General features: G+C 47.9%; 1 protein-coding gene across 1 annotated transcript in view; it reads right to left on the minus strand.

The window, feature by feature from the left end:
• Positions 1-9,193, minus strand: part of tbl1x (transducin beta like 1 X-linked) — a 34,744-nt gene extending 25,551 nt beyond the window's left edge. Inside the window, exon 1 of the mRNA XM_056289117.1 lies at positions 8,919-9,193. The gene's annotated coding sequence lies outside the window, so the exon portion shown is untranslated. The remainder of the gene's footprint in view (positions 1-8,918) is intronic.
• Positions 9,194-18,509: the final 9,316 nt, after the last annotated feature.

An 18,509-nucleotide genomic window follows, 5' to 3' on the forward strand; every position in this document is an offset into this window, starting at 1 on the left:
TTAATTACTATCCTGCAGATAGCTGAGATACCGTTCAAATAGGGGCCGGGCCCCGCTCACGTCATCCAACTATCCGATGACGGGGAAAGGAAAGACAGGCGGCATTTAAACACAAATGTGCTGGAGCCGAGCAAAACTATAAAAGCTGGCAAACCTCATACGCCGGAGGGTTCGTTGTTTCGCTGCCCTTTTTTTTGTTTATTGGCAAGAACAACGGCGAGAAAAACAGGCCATTTTTATAGACGGGAGTTTGAGAGACAGCGGGGAGAGAGAGAGAGAGAGGGAAGAGAGAAAGAACCGAGGCACATTTTCTACTGACACGCCGGGGACCCCATTTTCTCCTGAACGGTCACCTCCTGACAGATGTGCAAACAGGACCTGGAAACAGCAGCCATTTTCTCTTGAACTGCTCTGCTGAGTAAAACCCGCCTTTGAAGCCTTTGGTTGGGCTGCAGTCTTTTTTCTTTTTTTCTTTTTTTCCCTCTGGGGTGGGGGTGGGGGTGGGGGGGGTAGTGTAGAGTGGGTGAGGGGAAACGGGAAGGCGATAAATAATGATCACACACACACACACACACACACACACACACACACACAGGTAGTCACAACAACGGTTTGTGCATTACGCCTTTGCCTCTCTTTCAATGAGTCACTTATAGCGACGGCCGATGTAGGTCGGAAGGGGGTGGGGGAGTGGGGGTTTTTATGGGGGTGGGGGTGGGGTGATGGTAGCCCGGGGTCTCTGGGGGGAGACACTTCTCCCACGCCTGCCTCTGCGGTGGAGACATTTTTAAGCATGGGGGCCCTGCTAGTATCTTTCAGCCGTTGACGGAATGGGGGAAAACATATCTATATATATATATATATATATATATATATTAAAACAGGGGTCACCGGGGTGACTAATTCAGACCCGTAATCTAGAATATAGGTGAGAGATATATTTGGCGTTAATGCGGCTACCGGTGCCGCTATCCGGCCCGGATCCTTTGATCCTGCCAGGGATTAGAATGAGCCAAATCCTCAAGACCCTCGGCATGAATAAATCACACTCTGAAGTCGTTGCATCATACTACGCTCGGCTGGTGTGTGAATAATGGGGGGGGGGGGGGGGAGTCTTGCAAGGCGCAAACTTCGGGGATAGAGAGGGGGGGAAAAAGGTGTTTATGTACATTTTTGTATAGCATTATGGACACGCTCGTGGTTTACTCTCTCCCGGGGGAGTGGATGAGAGGCGCTGGGTTTTCATTGAGGGGATTTATTGTAATGGCTTCTCACCGGGGGCATGGGGACCTACGTGGTCCGCAACCAACAGAGAAGCCATTAGCGTCCGATAACGAGGCTGCGCGGTGGCACCGACGCGAAGCGCTGCTGTTATCGAGTCCAAACGAGGAGACTCGGCGAGTTTACTTTGACTTATCCCATACGTGTTCGGCGGGCCCGAGGGGTACGTGGGCATATTCCATTTAAGAATTCCAAACGGCTCGTAGTAGGAGGAAAGATGGTACGGTCCATCTGAGGGGGGGCACCGACAAGGGGGCTGGACACCGAGCTCTCCGTTATTGCCTTGTACTCGGGAACTGCCAACTGTTTTTCATAACATCCCAGTTTACTGTTTTCAAGCCTCTCAAATCTGACCATTCCTGACTAAACACCTTTTCATTTAAGGGTCCCACCACCCATATTTTGTCCCCCCCCCCAATCCGGAGACGGACTACTCCGGCTAATCGTGAGTATGTGAATGAGTGGGTGAGCAAGTCCATCTAAAATACAACTCCTACAAGTGTATAGGCACTATCTGAAACTTGCCACATTAACTGACCGACCCCCCGCAGTCAGTTTAGTCCAACGCTGTATTTATCCAGAGGAAAACCTCACCCAGAATGTTCCCTAATTAGTAAGGGAAATTCAATACCGAGTGCAATTTATCACCGTAGTTCTATTTAATTTGACTGCAGCAAAGAACTCACATCACACTCGGTGAAGACGTCGAAATAACCCGAGTCAATCACATCCATGAGTGAAAACCCATGAATAAACGATGAGCTGAAATTACAACTGCAACAATATGCGGCAAAAATTTTGGCAAAATGTTGTCTGAGCCATTATCTCAATTTGCCAAGATGGGATATCGTTAATCATCTGCCTTCACTATCAAATAATTGATATTTGTCACCAGGCTCCCAAAGGAAGATATTCAAGACCGACGATGATTGCCGCTTTTATGATTAACCGATCATTAAATCAGGATTTCTCATCGTCCCTGCACATTTATCTTCACCGGTTTCTGCTCGCCAGCTGCAAATTGCAGTTCCCAATAACAATAATTCACTCCCCTGTCTCTGGAGACGACTGCTGGACAAAAGAAACGTAACGGCGATTCTGGATTTTAAAGCGGCAGCGCTCAGCGCTATACAGTAAGCTAAACGCAGGTCCCCCCTGCAACGTCCGCCGCACTTCATAGAGAGCGAAAGGAGGACGCCTCCTTCCCGGAGGCCGAGGCTTTGAGTCGTCTCTCCGGCTCGAGAGAGAAAATAAAACAATAAACCCCGCATTCGTCAATATATCCCCACCCGCATATGGCTACTGAGTGGATGTAATATGAAGGCTGTGGGGTTGTTGTTGTTGTTGTTGTTGTTGTTTTTTACCTTCGCCAGTCTGCAGGTTCTGTGTAGTTCAGTGCCTCGTCCAAGGACACCACGAACAACTGAACCCATTAGCTCTTAAATTATTAATCTGCCACTGTACAACAAAGACAGTTTGTAAAAGGAATTAAAATCTAGGCCATCCCAACAAGACAACGCCGGGGGCGTTACATTTTTCATGCCATTACACTGCACGATGTGATAATGAGCCACAAATTCCAGGCGACGGCGTGTGCAGTGTGGCGGCTAGCGTGCAGGGCCCTTAACCACGGAGGATACAGCCGCCATACGTAAAGACAAAAACACCGTCCGCCGGCTGCACACCGCCGGGGTATAACGAACGCTACGGCTGTCTGGACCGACCATTGCCGAGAAGCTCACGGGCACTCACGGAGCATCGAACCATGTTTTTTTTTTTGGGGGGGGGGGGTTTGAGACGAGCATGTGCAACAAAAGTAAAGCCGGCAGGAATCGCCGCGTCTCCTTTTCCTACGACACATTGGCTCATCTCCGCACTGTAAACATAAAAATCTGTACGGCGAGCCGCGGCCGAGGTCTACCGATTGGTTCTTGGGAAAAGAAAAAAAAAAAAAACCCCCCTCTCCTTATTTGTCAACACGGGAGCCGCAGCCGGGGCGATTGTTTTTCAGCGAGACGCCGGCCGGGCTTATTGAGGGTTGCACAAATAAGCTGTAAACACGGCGATACACCGATGTGGGCAATAAAAGCGTTGCTATGGCGACCAGAAGATCCTGCCTCTCTCTCTCTGTCAACAGCTGCTCATGCCACCCTAAATGCTCCCCTCTGTCACTGCTCCCCCCCCCCCCCCCAGCCACCCACCCAACCCCATCCTCCCCCCTCCTCCTCCTCCTCCTCCTCCTCCTCCCGCGGTCTCCTTGAGCTTTCCTTCCATCTGACATCGGGGGTCAAGCAAGCGCCGCGGACGAGTCCGCCGAAATACTGATCTCCATTCAAAACCATCCCTCGACTCCTTCCTCGCCAGGCGCACACGCTGTAACACGATACCGGGGCTACACACAAAAGATTTCCTTTCAGACCGTGTGTGTGTGTGTGTGTGTGTGTGTGTGTGTGTGTGTGTCCTGTACATAATATCCATCAAGCAGTTGGCTGTAAGGCAAATTTGGCAACGTTTCATTTCTCCGTTTGCTTAAATAATACGGTCCTATTCCCCCCGCAGTGAAAGAAAACACTGATCCTGTCATATTTTGTGGCGCGCCGACGAGGACCGGAGCCCAAAAGTGGAGACGACAAGAGGGGAGGACGGACTGCAGCTAACAGGTTTAGGCCCCAGATTCCACACATTTCTGACTGTACGACACGTGGCACACACACACACACACACACACACACACATATATATATATATATATATATAGTTGCTGCATGTGCCACAAATTCTACCCACCGAGTCATTTCCCAACTGATTAACCAACCCTTCCTGTAATGATTTACATCTATCATCGCCGAGCTATACATCCTCGCTGACACCGTCTGGGTTTTGGGGCCCCAAACCAGCACCGGCTCCGACCGACTAGGCTCGCGCCAGGTCGCCCGGTGGAGCGAGGCCGCCGTTACTACGATGACGAGCGGGCGACAACAGAAGAGTAGGAAATTGCAGACCGCGCCGCAGCAAACATGAAACTTTCGCTTGGCACTCGGCAGACGGGCTGATTCATATCCGGAGCAGCGCCTTTCAAAGCCGCTGCTCAGGGTTTTCCTCAACAAAACAAAAAAAACACAACGAAGACGGCCTTACAGTCGGCCACCCCACAGCCGAGGCCGGAAACACACACACACACACACGCGCTCGAAGAATCTGCCCCCGTTACAAAATCAATATGGTTTCCAGACATTTTTTGGGCATCGGGAGGATGAGCGACCCCCTTCTGGCAGAAGGTGCTGGAATAGCTGGAATAGGAAAACGTGGCGTGCGCAACTTCTGCAGAGCCGAAAATAAAAACAAACTCCATTTCATCACCTTCGCTTTGTTGTTTTTTTTTATCTCCCGCGTTATACAACAAATGGAGCAGCCGATTAGATAATCTCACATGACTTTGCTGCTAAGCTAGAAGCAGAGATGGGATCACCTTAAGTCATATTTCCTTTGCGAGGACGTTTTTGTTTTTTTTCCTCTAAGGTTTCGACATGCCCGCCTTTGGATGAACTCCTCGACAGCCGACCGCCAATACCGAGCGGGCCGGGTTTGAACGCCTCTATTTGGAAACACTGGGTGCTAAAGCAAAGGAAGGAAATGTCATGTGTTCGACACAAACACGGCTGCTCATTTCCACCGGTTTCTTTGTTAAAACCCACCGATGCTTTTGCACCTACATGCAGGATACACCTTCGAGAAACGGGTCGTGTCCTGGCGCGGCTCGCATGCCGGGCGTAGACTGCTTGAACGTGATCTCATGCAGGGGGAAGTGTGCTAAAAAAGTTGCCGTTTGATCGCGTTTTAAAATCGCAGTTGCCCTATAAGGACGCGCGGGGCATTTGCCGGGACTCGGAATTGACCGCATACATGTAGGCTGCACCGAGACAGAGCGAGGGCACAGCAGGCACACAGAACCATAAGCAGAGCCAGCCCTAAATCCAAAATAAGTCCAAATAAATAACTCTAGCCTCGGACTAGGCAGTACTTGGATGGGTGTTATTTCAGAGTAACTACCGGTCTGCCAGTTGGCCACCAGCCCATGCACACTGCAAGTCTCTTTTGAAGGGGGAGAATGGTTTGCCTCCTCCCATGGCCTATCATAAATAAATATTGCTGAAGAAATATTTAGACAGTCAGATTACTGAGGTTTTTATAGCAGTCCTGACAAGGCTTTTTTTTCTCTCCCTGGGACTTCAGTGCTCAGTTTGTGAGCAGAGAATAAAGCTGTGCCCTGAATATATACACTGAGGAGCCAAAACATTATGACCAACTGCCTAACGTGCTGTGGGTTCTCCGTGTGCCGCCTAAAACAGCGCCGGCTCATCAAGGCACGGACTCCACAAGGCACCTGAAGGTGTCCTTTGGTATTGGGCACCAAAACATTAGCAGCAGATCCTTCACCTCCTATAAATTGCAAGGTGGAGCCGCCATGGATCGGACTTGTCGGTCCAGCACATCCCACAGACGCTCAATCGGACTTGAGGTCTGTACAATTTGAAGGCCAGGGCAACACCTTGAACCTTCGTCACGTTCTTCAAACCATTCCTGAACAATGTGTGGCAGGGTGCATTATGCTGCTGAAAGAGGCCGCCGCCATCGGGGAGTACCATTGCCATGAAGGGGTGTACCTGGTCTCCAACGATGTTTAGGAAGGTGGCACGTGTCAAATTGGCGTCCACGCGAATGGCTGGGCCCAGGGTTTCCCAGCAGAACACTGCCCAGAGCATCACACTCCCTCCACCACCTTGTCTCCTTCCAAAAGTGCATCCTGGTTCCATCACTTCCCCAGGTAAACGGTGCACATGTATGCAGCCATCCACATGATCTAAAAGAAAACGGGACTCATCGGACCAGGTGACCTTCTTCCACTGCCCCAAGGTCCAGTTCTGATGCTCGCGTGCCCATTGTAGGCACTTTCAACTGTGGACAGGGGTCATCATGGGCAATCTGACTGGTGTGCAGCTACGTAGCCCCAAACACAGCAGGGTGCAATGCACTGTGTGTTGTGACACACTCCTCCTGTAACCATCATTACAATTTTCTGTGACTTGTGCTACTGTAGACCTTCTGTCGGTTCGGACCAGACGGGATAGCCTTCGTTGCCCTCACACATCGACGAGCCTTGGGCGCCCAACAACCCTGTCGCCGGTTTGTAATCTATCCCTCCTCGGACCACTGTCAGTAGGTACTCACCACTGCTGACCGGGAGCCCCCCACAAGCCTTGCTGTTTCAGAGACGCTCTGACCCAGTCACCTGGCCATAACTGTTCGGCATAACATAACATAACAATTTATCAGTCATTCAGGTTCTCCTGCATCCAACATGTTGACTACCAGACCTGATTGTTGGCTTACCATCTCATCTACCCAGACCTTGTTTGGAGATGATCAACATTATTCGGTCCACCTATGAGCGGTCATAATGTTTCGGCTCATCGGCGTACACTCTTAACACAAAACATACACTAGATTTGCTTTTGTCTCTACTGCACCTCTATCCACCGTCAAGGCAAGTGCATGACGGCCGACTTGAAGAGACATACCAAAGAAAATCAATTTCTGAAAAAGTGGAAAATGAAAAGACTGACGACAGGTTATCTCACAGAGGAATCGTCAATTTACGGACATTACCGACTTGGCAGTTAATTTCAGACCTGAGTGCAGTCACCACTAAAGCCAAGGGCAGGTTTCATCTCAAATCAGATCTGCGAGTCAGAGATAGACGGAACCACGGGCCAATTATGACACCAACAGCAATAATGTTGATATCCGTACACTCCAGTGAACAGACTTGGAGGTTAACTATCTTTTGTAAAGGCTTGTCGAAAGGGAAACACTGTGATCTGCGACTGGCTTGAAAGTTCACGATATCGAGGACGACCACGGTTACTCTCCGCCGTGAGGACAAATCGCACAACTACCAACGACGTTGTGACAATAACGGTGTCTTAGAGCTCGGTAAATGAGAAAAAGTATTCAGACGGCTGAGACGAGCAATTAAGCCACAATAAAATCCCATTGTTCATTTAATAGATGCCACTAAACCTGTGTTTCTTTTCACCACCACCCCCCCCCCTCCCCCTAAAGACTGTAATTAGTTTTTATTGCAAATCACCAAGTCAAGTAACAGTAAAACAGGCGAACGGTTCGGTCTAATTTTTTCCCCTGTACGCAAATCCGTTGAAAACGAGAAATCTGTCCTGACAACACCAAAGAGCCCTTGTGGCTGTCATGCGGCTTTATGATCAGTAGCTGGCTAGCCAATAAAACCCAGGGTGGAAAGGTAAACAGGATTTGACAGTAGCAGCTCCAAATCTGCCAAAACCTCCTAAAAGTGAAAGTAGACCACCCATATATATATATATATAAAAAAAAAGTCCTCAACAGTGTCGCCATTAAAAAACGTTTCCATTTGATCTCAACAACATAGCTTTATGAAGCTTACTGGAAATTATTTCCAGCATCCCTTAGGGCCAACAACAAGTCAAGGCATCCTGTAAGCAGGCATACATCCTTTGGTGCCACCGGCTCCAGAGGTGGAATTGTGTTTAAATTTGCACATCGGCACGCCACTCCAGGGAGACTGCGTTTGCATTCGGGTTGTGCTTTGCACACTCTTGCCCAACGCACTTTGTGCGTCGAGAAATGTGGAAGTTGCTTGGACCTCCTCGTTCCCATCGCCTGCAAGCACAGCCGAGAGCTGCAAAATACGCACGGTGGCGGAGCGCAACGGTCCTTCTGACGATGAGAACTAGTTCAGAAACCGCTGCGAGGACAGGTGGAAGTAGCACATTTGCATTGGAGCAGCTATGCCACAATGCGTTATTGCCTCCCATACGCTTGATGACAAGTATGGCTGGCGGGGGGGGGGGGACGGGACAGGGGGGGGGGCAGACCACAGCTTTGCATTCGACTCGCATTGTAACAAATGCCCTCTGGAGGGAAAAAACCCCCCCCGGTGGCAGTGGCTAGTACAGTTGAATGTATGCGCTTCCCCTCCCCCACCCCTCCACGAGCTTCCTAAGTCTTCATTCATGGCACAGTAAACGTGTTATCATCCATTGGGCCACGTTCAAAAACGACTTCAAAGGGATACCACGCAACTTGTCCGACGTGTTATTTGCGCGAAAGTGGGTTACATAAAATAACGCTCGAGCGCTAATGGGGCAACCCCCCACCTTCATCCTCTCAAAGTTCTTGCATGTTCTGAAGTAGTCGATAAAGCGAAGGCAGGCGAGATTGATCGTCCTGACTGGGGGGGGGGGGGGGATATACCAGATTCGGGTGAGGGAAATGTTGGGATCGCAAACGTAATTGAAGAAGAAGAAGAAGAAGAAGAAGAAGAAGGAGAGAGAGGAGAGGGGGGGGGAATAATGAAGCCAGTAATTTCATCACACGTGTGGAGGGGACCGAACGAGCGTGCCGGTGATACAATTCGCAGTCGAAAAGGCAAAACGCCGCCCGGTTTTCCAAAAGTAACTCCCCTCCCGAGCCCGAACCCGAACCCGGGTCCGAACCCGGGGTTAACTTGATCACGGTCTCGCGAAACGGTCGATCACACGCCGCCAGAAAAAAAGGGAGTTTTGTTTGGCTTTGCCTACCTTACGACGGCGCGAGTGAGCTCTGGTGTCCGCCGCCTCTTCCTCTTCCACAAGGAGATCCTCCAACTTCACTGAGCGAGCGACGACTTTCCTCCCATTTCGCCCCTTTATTGTGATGTTTCAAGTTCCGACCGCAGGTAGCGACACGTAAATATCTTCTTCCCCCCCCCCTCCCCTGCGTGATGGGTTATATACTGACGTAGGAGCGCGCGGCGACCTATTATGCCCCTAGTCAAATTAAAACAAACACGAGTTTTGAGACTGAGGCTGCAGGCTCCACTCCACAGGACTATAGAGTTTCACTGTTCTGAGAATGGAAACGGGGGGGGGGGGGGGCGAGAGAGAGCGAGAGAGAGAGCGAGGGGGGGGGGTACTGACCTTAGACCCCGCTAACGTATAATTACACATATTTGTAATGCACATGTGGAACGGCCGAATCATTTTGTCCTCGGTTCCATTGTTGTGATACAGTTTTGCATGATCGCCCCGCACCGATGCGGAACCATCTGAAAACAAGTCTGTAAACATAATACCCGCTTAAAGCGTTAAAAATACCCCCCTCCCCCCTTCCCCGGGGGAGGGGGGGGGCTTTAACATAAACATAATATAGATTACTGTATATCGGTAAATTCAAAATGAACCTGGTTATGCGCGATCGCTGCAACGCAGCAGCGTGCCTGGCTTGAATGTGACGCTGTGCCAAAATTAACGTAATTTATTTTTACAAAAAAAAAAAAAAAAAAAAAAGCACGATAAGCCGCACATTATCTTACAACATCACACAGCAAACCAACCCAGGCAAACCCTGCCTTGTCTCTCCGGCCTCGGAGCCGCCTCCCCTCCCCTCCCCCCCTCCCCCCAACACACACAGTCTGGTATTTTTCGCCTGCCCGGTCACATAGCGGTTGATTAATTCTCCTTTCGCCTTGCTCAGTCATTCAGATTTGGAAAGTAAATAACAAGTTGACATCATTACGGCTCTTACACTGGTGTGACACATTCCTTTGGTTACCGTACAAACTGTAGTAAATGCGCACAGCAATCTCGCTCGCACGCACGCCCACAATTAAATATATATATATAACGCTGCTCTCCCGGAGTCGACATTCCATCAGTTCCAGATTCTCAGCCCTTGTCCATGAACGTCTTGTTACAGTAGCCCATTTCTCGTCAGGTTGTCCTGCTTTCTCAACACCTGACACGGACCTTGTTACCCTGGGCAGCGTCCAAGCCGGTATGACTTTATTCGTGTTACTCTCACTCACATCTGAGGTAGTTGGCTTGTATAGCATTAGGAGTCTAAGCCACATATTCTTACTGGAGACTCGTCCCAACTGGGGTGGAACCCCGGTCTCCAGCAGGAAAGTTGACCTTGTTACCTACTGAGCTTTCCACTTCTCCGTGACCCTGACAACAGGATAAGCAGTTTGGATAATGGATGGATGGATGGCTTTCCAGCTGTTCCATGAGTACATCAGAAAGATGGCCACCCAAGGAGGAACTGAGTGAGTACCTCAGGCAGCAGAAGACAGAGAGTGCAGAGGAAGAAGAAGAGGAGGTATCATGGAAGACTATGCCCCTTGATGGGATGTACCATCGACAGATGGAAGATGTGGCTGATATCGAGGAATCCAACCAGTGGCTAGAAAAGGCTGGACTGAAGGACAGTACAGAGGCTCTGATCATAGCAGCTCAAGAACAGGCTCTCAGGACCAGATTGGTTGAGGCAGTGGTCTACCACACCAGACACGACCCAAGATGCAGGCTGTGCAAAGATGCCTCTGACACAGTCCAGCAGTTAGTAGCAGGGTGTAAGATGCTAGCTGGGAAAGCATACACTGAAGGGCATAGCCAATCAGAGAATCAGAACCAGAATCATGTTTATTGGCCATGTAAGTTTGCACATACATGGAATTTGACTCTGGTTTCTTGACTCTCTCAGTGTACTTAACATAGAATAACAACACTACAAAATAACAATACACCAAGGAGGAGCATTGGCTTGGGTAGTGTACAGGAACATCTGTACTGAATGGACTGGAAGTCCCCAAGTCCAAATGGGAGACACCGCCAAAGGTGGTTTAGAATAGCAGAGCTAAGATCCTGTGGGACTTCAAGTTCCATGTCGTAAAGTTCGGTGACATGGTGGCGCAGTGGTAAGCACTGTCACCTCACAGCAAGAAGGTCCTGGGTTCGAACCCCGGGGTTGTCCAACCTTGGGGAGGGGTCATCCCAGGTCATCCTCTGTGTGGAGTTTGCATGTCCTCCCCGTGTTTGCGGTGGGGTTTTGCTGAGTGTTCCAGTTTCCCCCACCATCAAAAAGACATACATGTTAGGGTTAATACTCCTGTCGGTGCCCCTGACTGAAGCATGGCAAGACGAACTTGAGTTGGTCCCAGGGTGCTGCACGGCGGCTGCCCATTGCTCCTAGCTACACAGCTAGGATGGGTTGAATGCAGAGCATAACTTCCCTGCGGGGATCATTAAAGTATATCAAAATGAAAATTTTTAAAAAGTTCCAGACCGACAAGCAGGTGCCGGCTAACCAACCAGACATTGTGGTGTTCTACAAAGAACAGAAGACAGCAGTAGTGATCGATGTAGCAACCCCGAGCGACGGCAACATCTGGAAAAAAGGGAATGAGAAGCTCGAGAAATACCAAGGGCTGAAGGAAGTAGGTCAGATGTGGAAGGTGAAATCTACAGTAGTCCCAGTGGTAATAGGGCTGTGACACCCCCCCCCCACACACACACACACAAAAATTGGGAGAGTGGCTCCAGCAGATTCCAGGAACAACATCTGAGGTCTCTTTCCAGAAGAGTGCAGTCCCAGGAACAGCTAAGATACTGAACAGAACCCTCAAATTCCCAGGCCTCTGGTAGAGGACCCGAGTTTGAGGAAGACACACGCCAACCAAATGTTTATATATATATATATATATATATATATATATATATATATATATATATATATATACACTACCGTTCAAAAGTTTGGGATCACCCAAACAATTTCGTGTTTTCCATGAAAAGTCACACTTATTCACCACCATATGTTGTGAAATGAATAGAAAATAGAGTCAAGACATTGACAAGGTTAGAAATAATGATTTGTATTTGAAATAAGATTTTTTTTACATCAAACTTTGCTTTCGTCAAAGAATCCTCCATTTGCAGCAATTACAGCATTGCAGACCTTTGGCATTCTAGCTGTTAATTTGTTGAGGTAATCTGGAGAAATTGCACCCCACGCTTCCAGAAGCAGCTCCCACAAGTTGGATTGGTTGGATGGGCACTTCTTTGAGCAGATTGAGTTTCTGGAGCATCACATTTGTGGGGTCAATTAAACGCTCAAAGTGGCCAGAAAAAGAGAACTTTCATCTGAAACTCGACAGTCTATTCTTGTTCTTAGAAATGAAGGCTATTCCATGCGAGAAATTGCTAAGAAATTGAAGATTTCCTACACCGGTGTGTACTACTCCCTTCAGAGGACAGCACAAACAGGCTCTAACAGGTACTATTTAATGAAGATGCCAGTTGGGGACCTGTGAGGCGTCTGTTTCTCAAACTAGAGACTCTAATGTACTTATCTTCTTGCTCAGTTGTGCAACGCGGCCTCCCACTTCTTTTTCTACTCTGGTTAGAGCCTGTTTGTGCTGTCCTCTGAAGGGAGTAGTACACACCGGTGTAGGAAATCTTCAATTTCTTAGCAATTTCTCGCATGGAATAGCCTTCATTTCTAAGAACAAGAATAGACTGTCGAGTTTCAGATGAAAGTTCTCTTTTTCTGGCCATTTTGAGCGTTTAATTGACCCCACAAATGTGATGCTCCAGAAACTCAATCTGCTCAAAGAAGTGCCCATCCAACCAATCCAACTTGTGGGAGCTGCTTCTGGAAGCGTGGGGTGCAATTTCTCCAGATTACCTCAACAAATTAACAGCTAGATTGCCAAAGGTCTGCAATGCTGTAATTGCTGCAAATGGAGGATTCTTTGACGAAAGCAAAGTTTGATGTAAAAAAAATCTTATTTCAAATACAAATCATTATTTCTAACCTTGTCAATGTCTTGACTCTATTTTCTATTCATTTCACAACATATGGTGGTGAATAAGTGTGACTTTTCATGGAAAACACAAAATTGTTTGGGTGATCCCAAACTTTTGAACGGTAGTGTATATGTGTGTGTGTGTGTGTGTATGTGTGTAGCAAGGAGGTCAGCCACAGCCAAACACCCCAGAGAGTAAGGCAGGTCCTGAGAAGCCAGCCCAATGGTAGGAATAAGATCCAAGCCATCGACGTGTACGCCATAGCAGTCATCGGATACCAAGCTGGGATAATAAGCTGGCCACGGGAGGAAATAGATGCCACAGATTGTCAAGACACGAAAACTCCTCACAACGCACACAGGATTCCACCTGAAATCCAGCACCCCGAGACTGTATGAGCAGCAAAAGGGCATGGGGGGTGTCAGGGCCACTGTCCAGGATGAAACAAGAAGCATCCAAGAGTAAATCAGGAAGACATACCCCCCCCAGGACAAAGTGCTCAATGAGCATCTCAGGCAGCAGAGGATGGAGGGTGGCGACGAAGAAGAAGAGGAGGCATCGTGGAACACCATTACACCATTTTTATTTTACAAAGGTTCTCACAACTGTTAGATGCAAAGCACCTCATGGACGTATTATGAGCCTCTAACCCTAACTGATCTAAACCTCAAACCCACAAACTGACATTTAACCATACCATCTGCACAGACTGAAGGGGATGGTACGACCTCTCCGAAAATATGTGTCTTGTAAGACATAAGAATTTTGGGGTTTTTAATTCACATTATCTTCTTCTTCCCATTAGGGCTCGCCACAGCGGATCATCCGTTTCCATCTCTCCCTGTCCTCTGCATCTTCCTCTTGCCACGCTAAGCCACCTGCATGTCCTCCTCACCACAACCTCTTTGACCTTCCTCCTTCCCTCTTCCCTGGCAGCTCCATATTCAGCATCCTTCTCCCAATATACCCAGCATCTCTCCTCCACACATGTCCAAACCATCTCAATCTTGTCTCTCTTGCTTTGTCTCCAAACCGTCCAACCTGAGCGGTCCCTCTAATATACTCGTTCCTGATCCTGTCCTTCTTCGTCACTCCCAATGAAAATCTTAGCATCTTCAACTCTGCCACCTCCAGCTCCGCCTCCTGTCTTTTCGTCAGTGCCACCGTCTCCAAACCATATAACAGAGCTGGTCTCACTACCATCTAGTAATCCACAACCCTCCCCCTTTTCTCTCCAATTGTATCCATCCAATTACCCCACTCTTCCGAGCCGTCCCGGTCACTGCTCCACCCCCTCTGCCGATCCGGGGAGGGCTGCAGACTACCACATGCCTCCTCCGATATAAGTGGAGTCGCCAGCTGCGTCTTTTCACCTGACAGTGAGGAGTTTCGCCAGGGGGATGTAGCGCGTGGGAGGATCACGCTATTCCGGTGAAAAATTACAACAAGTATATAAGACAGAGACATAGAAACAGACGCTTAAATGTGTTCAACAAAACATAATTGCATTGATTTTATCGATATCAATTTCTATATTGCAGTGGTGATAGTAATTTAATAAAATGAAACTATAGCTGTGTCACTTGAAGGAGATGTGTTGATTTGAAATATAATGTTTAGCTGAGTCCACTTAAAGTGAAACTGTATTTTGATCATGATCATATTTATTGTTCATATTAAGTGCATGTGAGGATATTTTGCATCTGTTTTTTTGCTTAATGGACATTTATGTTTTACTTGCCAAGACTGTTGGTTCACCCTTTCTGGATAAGTGCGGCATTAGACATGAGTTCACACATGCTACTTCTTCAGTCGCAAGTCTCTGATGAGCAGCTTAAGTCATATTCTACGGAAAGGGCCCCGCCATGTCCGTGAGAGCATATTCATTCAGACACATGAGGGAAGTGGAGGCTGCAATGAGTTCTACTTTGTTGTCTGCAAACCGGCAGCTCCAGATCCCCCCCTGTGCACATGCGCCTATGCTCTGGTGGGACATATGAGGTCAGACAGGTCGAGATGAGAGGAGATGAGGTCTATCGCTACCAGAAATGATGTATTAGAATATCTACCCCATACAGCTGACTGATCTTTATTCCTCCTCCAATCATCGCACACGCTTCAAAATGTGACCCCTCTGCTCCCTCAGACATTATACATCTCCCTGAAAAGCATAAAGGCCTTTCCTCTTGCATTCTAATGAGTGCTCAAGAAATTTCAATTTTTATGCTCCTGTATACTCATTCATTCATTAATCTTCAGCCGCTTCTCCGGGGTCGGGTCGCGTTGGCAGTAAGCTAAGTAGGGCACTCCAGATGTTCCTCTACCCAGCAACGCCCTCCAGCTCCTCCTGGGGGATCCTAAGGTGTTCCCAGGCCAGATTGGACATGTAGTCCCTCCAGCGAGTTCTGGGTCTACCCCCGGGTCTCCTCCCAGTTGGACGTGCCCGGAAAACCTCCAAAGGAAGGCGCCCAGGAGGCATCCTGATCAGATGCCCAAACCATCTCAACTGGCTCCTTTCAACGAGAAGGAGCAGGGGCTCTACTCCGAGCTCCTTCCAGCTTTCCAAGCTCCTCACCCTATCTCTAAGGCTGAGCTCAGACACCCTACAGAGGAAACTCATTTCAGCTGCTTGTATCTGCGATCTCACCCAACACTCATGTCCATAGGTGAGGGTTGGAATGAAGACTGACTTGTAAATTGAGAGTTTTGCCTCCGGCTCAGCTCCTTCTTCACCACAACAGTCCGGTACAACATCCGCATTACTGCTGATGCTGCACCAATCCGCCTGTCAACCTCCTGCACCATCCTACCCTCACTCGTGAACTCGTGCTCCTGTATAGTAATGTCCAAGTGGATGAAGATGTGTATCTGAGGAACCGAGGGAGTGAAGTAAAATATTGTATTCCTTGTGCCACCATTTACTCAAAGCACATAAAGTATACTCGTGTAGCCTTACTCGGGAGGTCAGTGGGAAACGGCAGCAGCAGTTCCTTTCTAAAATCAATTGAGTGATGCACAGTGGGAACTGAAATAAGTTAATGAATTCCCTTCAAAAAAATTTCGCTTGATAGTCTTATACAATATACATGAATTAGACTGTGACTGTTTGAATTTTAAATGGTTCTGGCGAAGATGGCCACATGCATGCAAGTTTCCAGTTCAAATAGAATTTAATTACGAGCGACGCAAGTTTTGCAGGCGTTGAATCAAAGTAGATCATCCCAGTGAAAAATTTCAGTGATTAAAAATGATCACAGTGGGGAAAAAAGGGTTCAATTCGTTGGCTGGTGCATGGCACCGTTTGGACGGCCACCAGTTATTCTTCCCAGGTGTGCAAACATGGTACACTGATTCACAGGTACAGCAAACAGTCTGGTCCGCAACTCGTAAAACTCAATGCATTCAGAACCAAACACAGATGATCCACATCCACAAACTAAACCTCTCTGCCTTTACTTGTGTTATCGGTGCTTTGAGGATCATAGTTAATTGCAGTTTAGAGGCGAGATTAGAAATGAAATTAATTTCCTCCAATTTCTAAACTGCTTCTCGACTCTCTAAAGGAAAGAAATGGTGTTCGTTTTGAAAATCAGTGCTTGTTAGGAGGGCGGCACGGTGGTACAGTGGTTAGCGTGGTCGCCTCACAGCAAGAAGGTCCTGGGTTCGAGCCCCGGGGGTAGTCCAACCTTGGGGGTTGTCCTCTGTGTGGAATTTGCATGTTCTCCCTGTGTTTGTGTGGGGTTCCTCTGGGTGCTCCGGTTTCCTCCCAAAGACATGTAGGTCAGATGAATCAGCCGTACTAAATTGTCCCTAGGTATGAATGTGTGGGTGTGGGTGTGTGTCTGTGTATGTCGGCTCTGTGTGATGGCCTGGCAGCCTGTCCAGGATGTCTCCCCGCCTGCTGCCCAATGACTGCTGGGATAGGCTCCAGCATCCCCGCAACCCTGAGAGCAGGATAAGCTGTTTGGATAATGGATGGATGGATGGATGGCTGGATGGATAGTTTGAAAATCAGTGTTTGTTAGGATGCTATCCTATCTGTGAACAACATTTGTTTATGTATGAACAATTTATCGTGAAAGTACGCGTAAGCCCTTGTCTTGGTATCCTCATACCCAGTTGAATCTTGCAAGTTGATCAGTGGTGATTAATTTGAGAGCCTCATTGATCCCCAGCAGGCCTAACCTGAGGTTTTGCTAAATTACCCTCAGACATAGACATTCGATAGTATGTCTGAACTACTGTGGAGCAAATCTAATGTATTTTCTGCCAAAGCACAGCAGTTGTGTTGGTTTTATGTGTTTGCAGAAAACTTGATTTGCACATCTCAGCGCAGTACCCCAGTGCAGCTTAAAATGCAAGGCTTTTATTCCAGGACCCAGGGGTGGCAATGGCGAGAGCAACAGGCATCCTGTCAATGGAAATGTTATTCAAGAACACAGGCAGACTTTGTCTTCGTCTGTGAACATAGAAAGGAGGGACAAATGAGGAAAACCAAGTATAGGGTAGAGTTTCTAACACACTCATTCGAGCCTTGTAAAATATTTCTGTGCTGTATGCGAGTAAGCACTTGGTCATAAGTCCTACGGGGATTTGCAATTTACTTATAGTGTGCCATATTTCCATTTTCCCTCTTCCTACTAACCCTGGGTATTGCCACTAAAATAACTGTTTCCAGTCTTTCCATAACTGATAACATAACAGCCTTCGCCTACTTTATCAAGTGTCTGTCTATGTTGATGGGAGACCACCAAGACAGATGAAAAACTAGTTGAAATCGTTGCGATATATCGTAAATCTGTGTTAATTTTTTTTTATTTCTGCAATGAACTTGCAAACAAAGCAACCCATCCATCAAGCCATCCATTATCCAAGCCGCTTATCCCAAGCAGGGTCGCGGGATGCTGGAGTCTATCCCAGTAGTCACTGGGCGGCAGGCGGGGAGACACCTGTACAGGCCGCCAGTCCATCACAGGGCCCAGTTGCAATACATCGTAAATCTGTGCTAATTCTTTATTTCTGCAATGAAATTGCAAAGAAACAACCCCTCTTAGGCATACGCGTCTCCGTTGTAAGCTGTTGTGTGTCATCTGTGCCTGATTTGAAGTCTAGGAAAGCAAGATCATGTGTAAGATACTTATCTAAATTTGATTTAATGGCGTATCGGTACTACATTCATTTTGTTTAGTTCTGTCAGTATTTTTTTTGGGTGCATTATTTGTTCTTAAACCTCATATGATGACATTTAATCTTTTTTTTTTTTTTACCACTGATAATACGCTAACGCTCTTTGTCTGCTTTATCAAAAAGCTCTATGTTGGCCATCTGCAGCACTAATTAAAATGTGTTGTCTTTTTTCACGCATAACACGCCTTTACAAAGCACCGGAAGTTGGCCCCGGGCGGGATCGGGCCGTGACAAACCCCCCTGTTTACATCGCAGTGTTTTGTTTTCGTTTTGGGGGGGGGGGGGGTTGGTTTTTTTTTTTGGTCCGATGCGCTTCTATTCGAGGATGTACGGTAGCAGCTCTTCCTGCCATAGAGC

Source organism: Lampris incognitus, chromosome 11, assembly GCF_029633865.1.
Source record: "Lampris incognitus isolate fLamInc1 chromosome 11, fLamInc1.hap2, whole genome shotgun sequence".
In the NCBI taxonomy this organism is placed as follows: Eukaryota; Metazoa; Chordata; class Actinopteri; order Lampriformes; family Lampridae; genus Lampris; species Lampris incognitus.